The sequence below is a fragment of the Leptodactylus fuscus genome, unplaced genomic scaffold, assembly GCF_031893055.1.
Source record: "Leptodactylus fuscus isolate aLepFus1 unplaced genomic scaffold, aLepFus1.hap2 HAP2_SCAFFOLD_1048, whole genome shotgun sequence".
NCBI classification, from domain to species: Eukaryota; Metazoa; Chordata; class Amphibia; order Anura; family Leptodactylidae; genus Leptodactylus; species Leptodactylus fuscus.
Window position 1 is genome coordinate 3881 of NW_027439867.1, and position 7822 is coordinate 11702.

The window sequence follows — 7822 nt, forward strand, 5'->3', positions numbered from 1 at the left end:
GGCCAGAAGAAGAAGAAATGAGGGGGGTAGAAGTCAAAAACTTATGTTATTTATTCGAGGAAAAGCCATATCAGGGGCTCCAATTATTAGGGGTACAAGTCAGTTTCCAAAGCCGCCGATTATAATGGGCATAACTATAAAGAAAATTATAACAAAAGCATGAGCGGTTACAATGACGTTGTAAATCTGATCATCGCCGAGGAGGGCCCCAGGTTGGCTGAGCTCAGCTCGAATTAACAGGCTTAGGGCGGTTCCCACCATTCCGGCCCATGCGCCGAAGATTAAGTATAAGGTTCCAATGTCTTTATGATTAGTTGAGAATAGTCATCGGGTAATTATCACAGGTAAGATGGCCGAGAATTAGGCGGTGGTTTGTAGCCCCAACTACAGAGGTGAAAGTCCTCTTCTTACCAGGCCCCGGGGTGTCACACGTGGGATTGCAAATCCCAAGAAGCAGAGGAGACTCTGCCAGGGCTTCTCCCGTTTTTACAGACGGGAGAAGTAGAATGAAGCTCGCTGGATAGAGTGTTTAGCTGTTAACTAAAATGTTGCGGGATCAAGGCCCGTCTTTCTAGAAGGCTTTAATTTAATTAAAGTGTCTGAGTTGCATTCAGAAGATGTAGGTTAGTATCCTGCAAGTCTTACAGAAACTAAGAGGTTTTAACTCCTACTTAGGGCTTTGAAGGCTCTTGGTCTAATTATCCTAAGTTTCTAAAACAGTGCTATAACAGTTGGGGTTGTTGGTAGAAGGAGGAGGGATAAAATTATTATGGTGGCGATGATATTTTTTGTTGGAAAAGATCAGGAAAAATTTGAAAATGATGAGTTTGGAGCTATAGTTAGTGACATTGAGTAGGTCATTCGTAAGTAGAAAAAAAGGCTTAGGAGTGTTGATATAAGAATAATTAGGGCAAAAGAAGTTAGGCCTTGTTTAATTATTTCCTGTGCAATGAGTCATTTAGGTAAGAATCCGGTAAGCGGAGGGAGCCCGCTCAGGGAAAGGAGGGTAAGAAGGGTCATAGCGGTCAGGGCTGGTGTCTTAGCTCATGTGGTGGAGAGTTCGTTGATGCTTTTTGTGTTCAAGGCAATAAAAGTTAAAAAAAGGGATGATGTTATTAAGATATACAGTAGGAAGTTAAAGAGGGTTAGTTGTGGGGAGATTTTTAGAATGGCTACTATTCACCCTAGGTGGGCAATAGAGGAGAATGCTAAGATTTTACGGGTTTGTGTTTGATTGATGCCCCCCCATCCCCCAATAACAGTGGACAGAAGGCCTAGGGTGAGTATAAGGGGGAGGTTGACGGATTGTGAAAGTTGAATAAGAATAGCCATAGGGGCTAGCTTTTGTCAAGTCGATAAGATTAATCCTGTTGTTAATGACACTCCTTGAAGGACTTCAGGAAGTCAGAAGTGAAAGGGGGCAATACCTAGTTTCATGGTGATGGCAATAGATAAAAGAACTGCTGGGGCTTCATGAATTTGTGTATTAATTGATCATTCTCCAGTGATTCATGCGTTTAAGGTGCTAGCAAAAAGGATTAGGGCTGAGGCCGCGGCTTGGGTTAAGAAATATTTTGTTGCTGCTTCAATGGCTCGCGGGTGGGGGGTTTTGGTAATAAGCGGAATAATTGCTAGAGTATTAATTTCTAGTCCAATTCAGGCTAGAAGTCAGTGGAAGCTAGTTAAGGTTGTGATTGTGCCGAGGGCTAAGCTGGAAATAATAATAGATAAGGCATAAGGATTAATTAGTAAAGGAGGGAGTTTAACCAACATGTTTGGGGTATGGGCCCAAAAGCTTTTTTAGCTGACTTTACTAGAAAGTGGTAAAATGGAATTACGGAGGGTTTTGATCTCTCAGTTGTAGGTTCAATTCCTATCTTTCTAAGGAAATGAGGGGGTTTGCACCCCTATTGTTCTCCCTATCAAGGAGGTCCTTATCTTTCGGGCACATTTCCATGTGATAGGTGGAATAAATAAAAGTGAAATTGGTAGGGCAATATGTCAAATTGTGAGGGCAAGAGTAAGAGGTAGGAAGTTTTTTCAGACTAGGTGTATTAATTGGTCATAGCGAAATCGTGGATACGATGCTCGTACCCATAGAAAGAGGATAGAAAGAAGAGCGGCTTTTGTTATTAAACTAATTGTTGTTAGGGGAAGAAAAATGACTGAGGAAGAGCCCATAAAAATAATTGCTGAGATCGTGTTTATTATAAGGATATTAGCGTATTCAGCTAGAAAAAACAGTGCGAATGGTCCACCTGCATATTCTACGTTGAATCCAGAGACTAGTTCAGATTCCCCCTCAGTTAAATCAAATGGGGCTCGATTAGTTTCTGCTAGGGTTGAAATATATCATATTATGGCTAAAGGTCAGATTGGGATAATGAGTCAAACAGATTCTTGGGTAATATTAAAATTTTGTAGCGTAAAGTTGCCGGATAGTAAGATGCTGCATAAAAGAATTAGGGCCAGTGTGACTTCATAAGAAATGGTTTGTGCAACTGCTCGTAAGGCTCCAATGAGGGCGTACTTAGAATTTGAGGCTCACCCTGATCCTAGAATAGAGTATACGGTCAGGCTAGAGAGTGCTAAAATAAAAAGAATACCCAGGTTCATGTCGGATAAGGAGAGGGGTATTGGGAGGGGGGTTCAAATAATTATAGCTAAGGCAAGTGCTATTGTTGGGGCCAAAAGAAACAGGGTTTGTGAAGAGGTTGATGGGCGAATGGGTTCTTTAATAAATAGCTTGACTCCGTCAGCAATCGGTTGAAGAAGTCCTATCGGGCCAACAATATTGGGCCCTTTTCGGTGTTGTATGTAACCCAGGACTTTTCGCTCGATCAGAGTAAGAAATGCTACTGCTAGAAGAATCGGGGCAATATAAAGAAGGGGGAGGACAATAGAAGTAATATTCAAAGTTAACGAGAAGATTTGAACTTCTATAGAAAGGGTTTAGATCTTTTGCAAATCCAGGTTTTGCTACGTTAACTGCCCTTATTCTTGGGCTTGTTGGTATACATAATTTTATTAAGACTATGTCATAAGTTGGTTGTTACGGCTTGCTTGGGGTATAGGCCGTGCTTTTTCGGTCCTTTCGTACTAGAAAAAGCTCTTTATAGATAGAAACTGACCTGGATTACTCCGGTCTGAACTCAGATCACGTAGGGTTTTAATCGTTGAACAAACGAACCATTAGTAGCGGCTGCACCACTAGGATACCCTGATCCAACATCGAGGTCGTAAACCCACTTGTCGATAGGGGCTCTTGAAGTGGATTGCGCTGTTATCCCTAGGGTAACTTGGTTCATTGATCAATTAATTGGGTCAATTAGTGTCAATTTATTGATTCTTAGGGTCGTGGCCCTTGGTTTAGGGGAAAAATCCCTTTCGCTGCGGAGGTTGTTTTTTACTCCGTGGTCACCCCAACCTAAAACTTTATATCAAAGTGCCTAAATAGAAGTGTTTTTTCTGGAATTTTTATAAGAAGAGGCAATTGTATGTTTGTTTAAAGCTCCATAGGGTCTTCTCGTCTTATATTTTTATTCCCGCTTCTTCACGGGAAGATTAGTTTCACTGATTAGAAAAAGGAGACAGTATAACCTTCGTGGTGCCATTCATACTAGTCCTCATTTAAAGAACAAGTGATTACGCTACCTTCGCACGGTTAGGATACCGCGGCCGTTGAACAGAGTCACTGGGCAGGCTGGACCTCTCATAGGTTTCGAGAGGCGATGTTTTTGGTAAACAGGCGGGGTTAATGTTTGCCGAGTTCCTTCTTTTTCTTTTAATCTTTCTTGAAATGCTCTTGTGTTAGGTTAACATCTTAAATAGTAGGGTTTTCTTGTAGTGTTTTTACTGTTGGCTCAGGGATGTTAATTGTCAGTGGTTGGTCCTTGCTGACTTAAGCTTGCATAAAAGAGAAGGGGGTCCTTCTTGTTACTAGTTTTAACATAAAAAGTTCTATAAGATTATAGAATTGCTCGATACAAAGGTGGGGTTCAGAGGAGTTTGTGTAATTAGATCTTTTTGCAACTAAGCTGTGACGCTATTATTAAAGGTGGCTGCTTTTAGGCCCACTTTATTGCCTTACGGATCAGGTTTACCCACATTTTTAGGTTGTATCCTGTTTCAAGCAGGCTGTACCTTACTTGAATTGCTCTAAAACTAAGTGTGTATTAAGATGTATTTAAGTAATTTTAGGTTGGACTAAAATCCTTTTCTCGAGCAACCAGCTATCACTAAGTTCGGTAGGTCTGTCACCCCTACTTGAAGGTCTTCCCACTCTTTTGCAACAGAGACGGGTTGGCTCATAAAGCTGCCTTGAAGTAGCTCACTTAGTTTCGGGGGGTCAAACTTTAGGTCTTTTTGCTTGGTTAGACTAGTTAAACCATGATGCAAAAGGTACGAGATTTAGTCTCTACTTTGTTGCGCTTAATATTTGTTTCACTTTTATTTCATCGTTCCCTTGCGGTACTAATATATAGCTCCTTGAAGAATTTTTCAATCCCCTTTACTAGACTGTAAGAATGGTTTAGTTAATTGATTTAGTTGGTAGATTAGCATTAATTAAAGTTGGGCTAGATTATTGGCTCGGAGTAATCTGAATCTCACAGATATCCCCCCGGTGTAAGCGAGGTGCTTTAGATTAAGCTATACTACGTTTCCAAGCACACCTTCCGGTATACTTACCATGTTACGACTTGCCTCTTCTATGTGGCAAAGCTTAGTTATGTACTTTAATTAGGCCTCGAAGAGGGTGACGGGCGGTGTGTACACACCCCAGTGCCAGATTAAAAAGAACGCTCTGATTTCTTTTTACTACTAAATCCTCCTTCTGACTAGATTTCATAGGTAGTCTTTCGTTTTTTCTAGGGTAGAAAGTGTAGCCCATCTCTTCCCACTTCATTAGCTGCACCTTGACCTGACGTGTTGGCGTATGGGCATTGGGCTCACTTAAAACGCTCATGCGGTAAGCTGGCGACGGAGGTATACAGGCTGATAGACAAGAAATGGTGAGGTTGAACGGGGGTTATCGATTATAGGACAGGCTCCTCTAGGTGGATTTGGGGTACCGTCAAGTCCTTTGGGTTTTAAGCTTGGCTCGTAGTTCCCGGGCGATGGAAGGTGTAAATTAAAGTTTACGGTTAGGCATAGTGGGGTATCTAATCCCAGTTTGTTTCCTAACTGTCGTGAGTTCAAGTTGATTAAGTTGGTGTAACTTTCGTTTCTGATCTTCTTGAATACAAGCGTGTCACGGCTTAGTATCTTTTTAACACCAAAGGAAGAATCTCTTAAATCACGCTTTACGCCGATCAGAATCAATTTGAGCCACGTGGTGTAACCGCGGCGGCTGGCACCAGATTAGCCGGCTCTTCTTACTTTAACTGAATCAAGCTGTCGCTTATATTCAATGTTAATCACTGCTGATTTCCCTTGTGGGTGTGGCATGGCTAGGTGTCTTGGGCTAATGTTTGTGCCTGATACCAGCTCCTCGTCCCTTTTAGGGGTTTGAGGGCGTTCTCACAGGGGTGCGGAGACTTGCATGTGTAAGTTAAGTAAAAATTGATTTTAAGGTCAGGACCAAACCTTTGTGTCTAAAGGACTTTTTAGGGTCCGACTTAGCATTTTCAGTGCTACGCTTTGTGTAAGCTATTTAAACAGGATATAATTTAAGTAGAATGCTAGCTTTGGGGGTTGGCTGTGGGAGTTAAATTCTCTCTGTCCTGAGCTTTAGGAGGGTTTTACCCCCCAGTCTTTGGTTTACAAGACCAATGCTTTAATTTAAGCTACTAAGGCAGCTTTTATTTGGATTTGCACCAAAAATACTGGATCCTAAGACCAGCGGAGGACTGTTTTCCTTTAAAAGCGTGCGTCAGACCCCCCCCCGGGGGGGGTTCAACTTAAAAAATTCTTGGGCATATATTAGAATCCGTGATTTTTCTGCCACTGTAAGGTATGTGTGTATATATAATTGATGCTAATGGGGTATAAAGATTGATTTTCTTGTATTGAGACATAAAATTTGAGATGTACAGATATGTGCATGGATCATGGGGGGGGGTCAAAAATTTGTTTATTGTATGCTGTCAGGTGATGTGAAAAAAAATTAAAAATTTGTAAAAATTTGCAGTGGCTTAAGAAACAAATGAAATATGTACTATGTGTTTTATTAGTATATAAACACGCGTCAGGTGTGTAAAATGAAAAATTGGGAAAAATTTACTAGCGTTTTGTGCTAGAAAATAGGGGTTGCGCTATAAAACTCCATAGAGTAGTATTCATTTAGTGCTTCTGGTTCCGGGGGGTTACAGAAGAAAAAGCTAGTGATGAAATTTATGGGGGGGGGGGGGGGGGGGGTTGCGCGAGGTTTCTGGGAAAAGTCAATCTAAGTGTCTTCTTAAGGCTCTTTGATGGGTTTTATCCGGACCTTTTAAAAAAATTTTTTTTAGATTGGTTCGGGGGGGAAAATCACTGGGTGTCAAATTAAGTCCAATAAAATTTTATGTCTAATAAGCATTCATTTATAGGTTATCATATTCTTATGCTAGACAATCACGCTTGCATGAAATAGGACAACCTTGGCTAATGTGCCATTACCCCACTGTGAGTAGCCAGGTGAAAGGTTCCCCTATAAAATCCAACCAATGCGTCTAATTGTTTCCTAGGTGGAACCTGTCTAAAGGTACCAGACCGCATAGGAGGGAGGTGCTTTAGAAAGCAATTGTGTCCGATCAACCTATATAAGTTCATAGATTCACATCCGTCAGATACCTCCTGAAGATTGGTGTAGGCCACTCTTATGGTAGGTCCATTGGAGGTTAAGATCTCGAATTCCCTGATTACACTGAGGCCGCTTTAAGGTACGATAGAGGTTAAACATAGTCTCGATGATGAGTATGTAGAGAGTGGGATAAGGATATTTATGCTCTTGCTAATGTAATGGCTAGATTTCTTAGGATGTATAGATAAGAAGACCATTAAAATTAATATTGCAAGTTATTAGGTTAGTATTATTCGTATTGATTACGGATCGAAAGGTACAATTCAACAGTAAGGTACTGTAGATTTCAGTGGGTTAATGTTCTATATCTTTTGTTAGTGAAGTTATGAAATTGTTAGATTTTTCAGGTAATTACGGGACAATATTCATGTTTTGTTGATTATAGATTGCTCAATAGAATAAATAGTGTGTCTACATTCATTCATAAACTTAGAGACTTGTATTGGGTGTAATGTTTAGATGATTAGACGTACTCCTGAGTTTCAAATGAGGGTTCTCCGTACATTTTTGTCTTTATTCATTTATTTTTTACCCATCTTCGTGAAACGTGTATATTAGTACATTAACTAAATGTTTTAATTCATTTTATGGGATTCTTAATATGTTTATTAAGCTTTTTTGTTGGATAAGATATGCTAGCGGAAATAAGATGAATGCTCGATTATACATAGTATGTCTATATACATTAATATAATGGGGAATATAATACAGTTAGTTAAGAATTTTTATTGGATAAGATATGCTAGCGGAAATAAGATGAATGCTCGATTATACATAGTATGTCTATGTACATTAATATAATGGGGAATATAATACAGTTAGTTAAGAATTTTTATTGGATAAGATATGCTAGCGGAAATAAGATGAATGCTCGATTATACATAGTATGTCTATATACATTAATATAATGGGGAATATAATACAGTTAGTTAAGAATTTTTATTGGATAAGATATGCTAGCGGAAATAAGATGAATGCTCGATTATACATAGTATGTCTATATACATTAATATAATGGGGAATATAATACAGTTAGTTAAG

At 39.8% G+C, this 7822-nt stretch overlaps 1 non-coding gene across 1 annotated transcript; it reads right to left on the minus strand.

Annotated features, from left to right (window-relative positions):
- Window positions 1–4656: 4656 nt before the first annotated feature.
- LOC142186464 (18S ribosomal RNA) lies at window positions 4657–5591 on the minus strand. The gene has a single exon (XR_012712050.1). It is a non-coding gene; the product is annotated as an 18S ribosomal RNA (ribosomal RNA).
- Between the last annotated feature and the right edge of the window lie 2231 nt (window positions 5592–7822).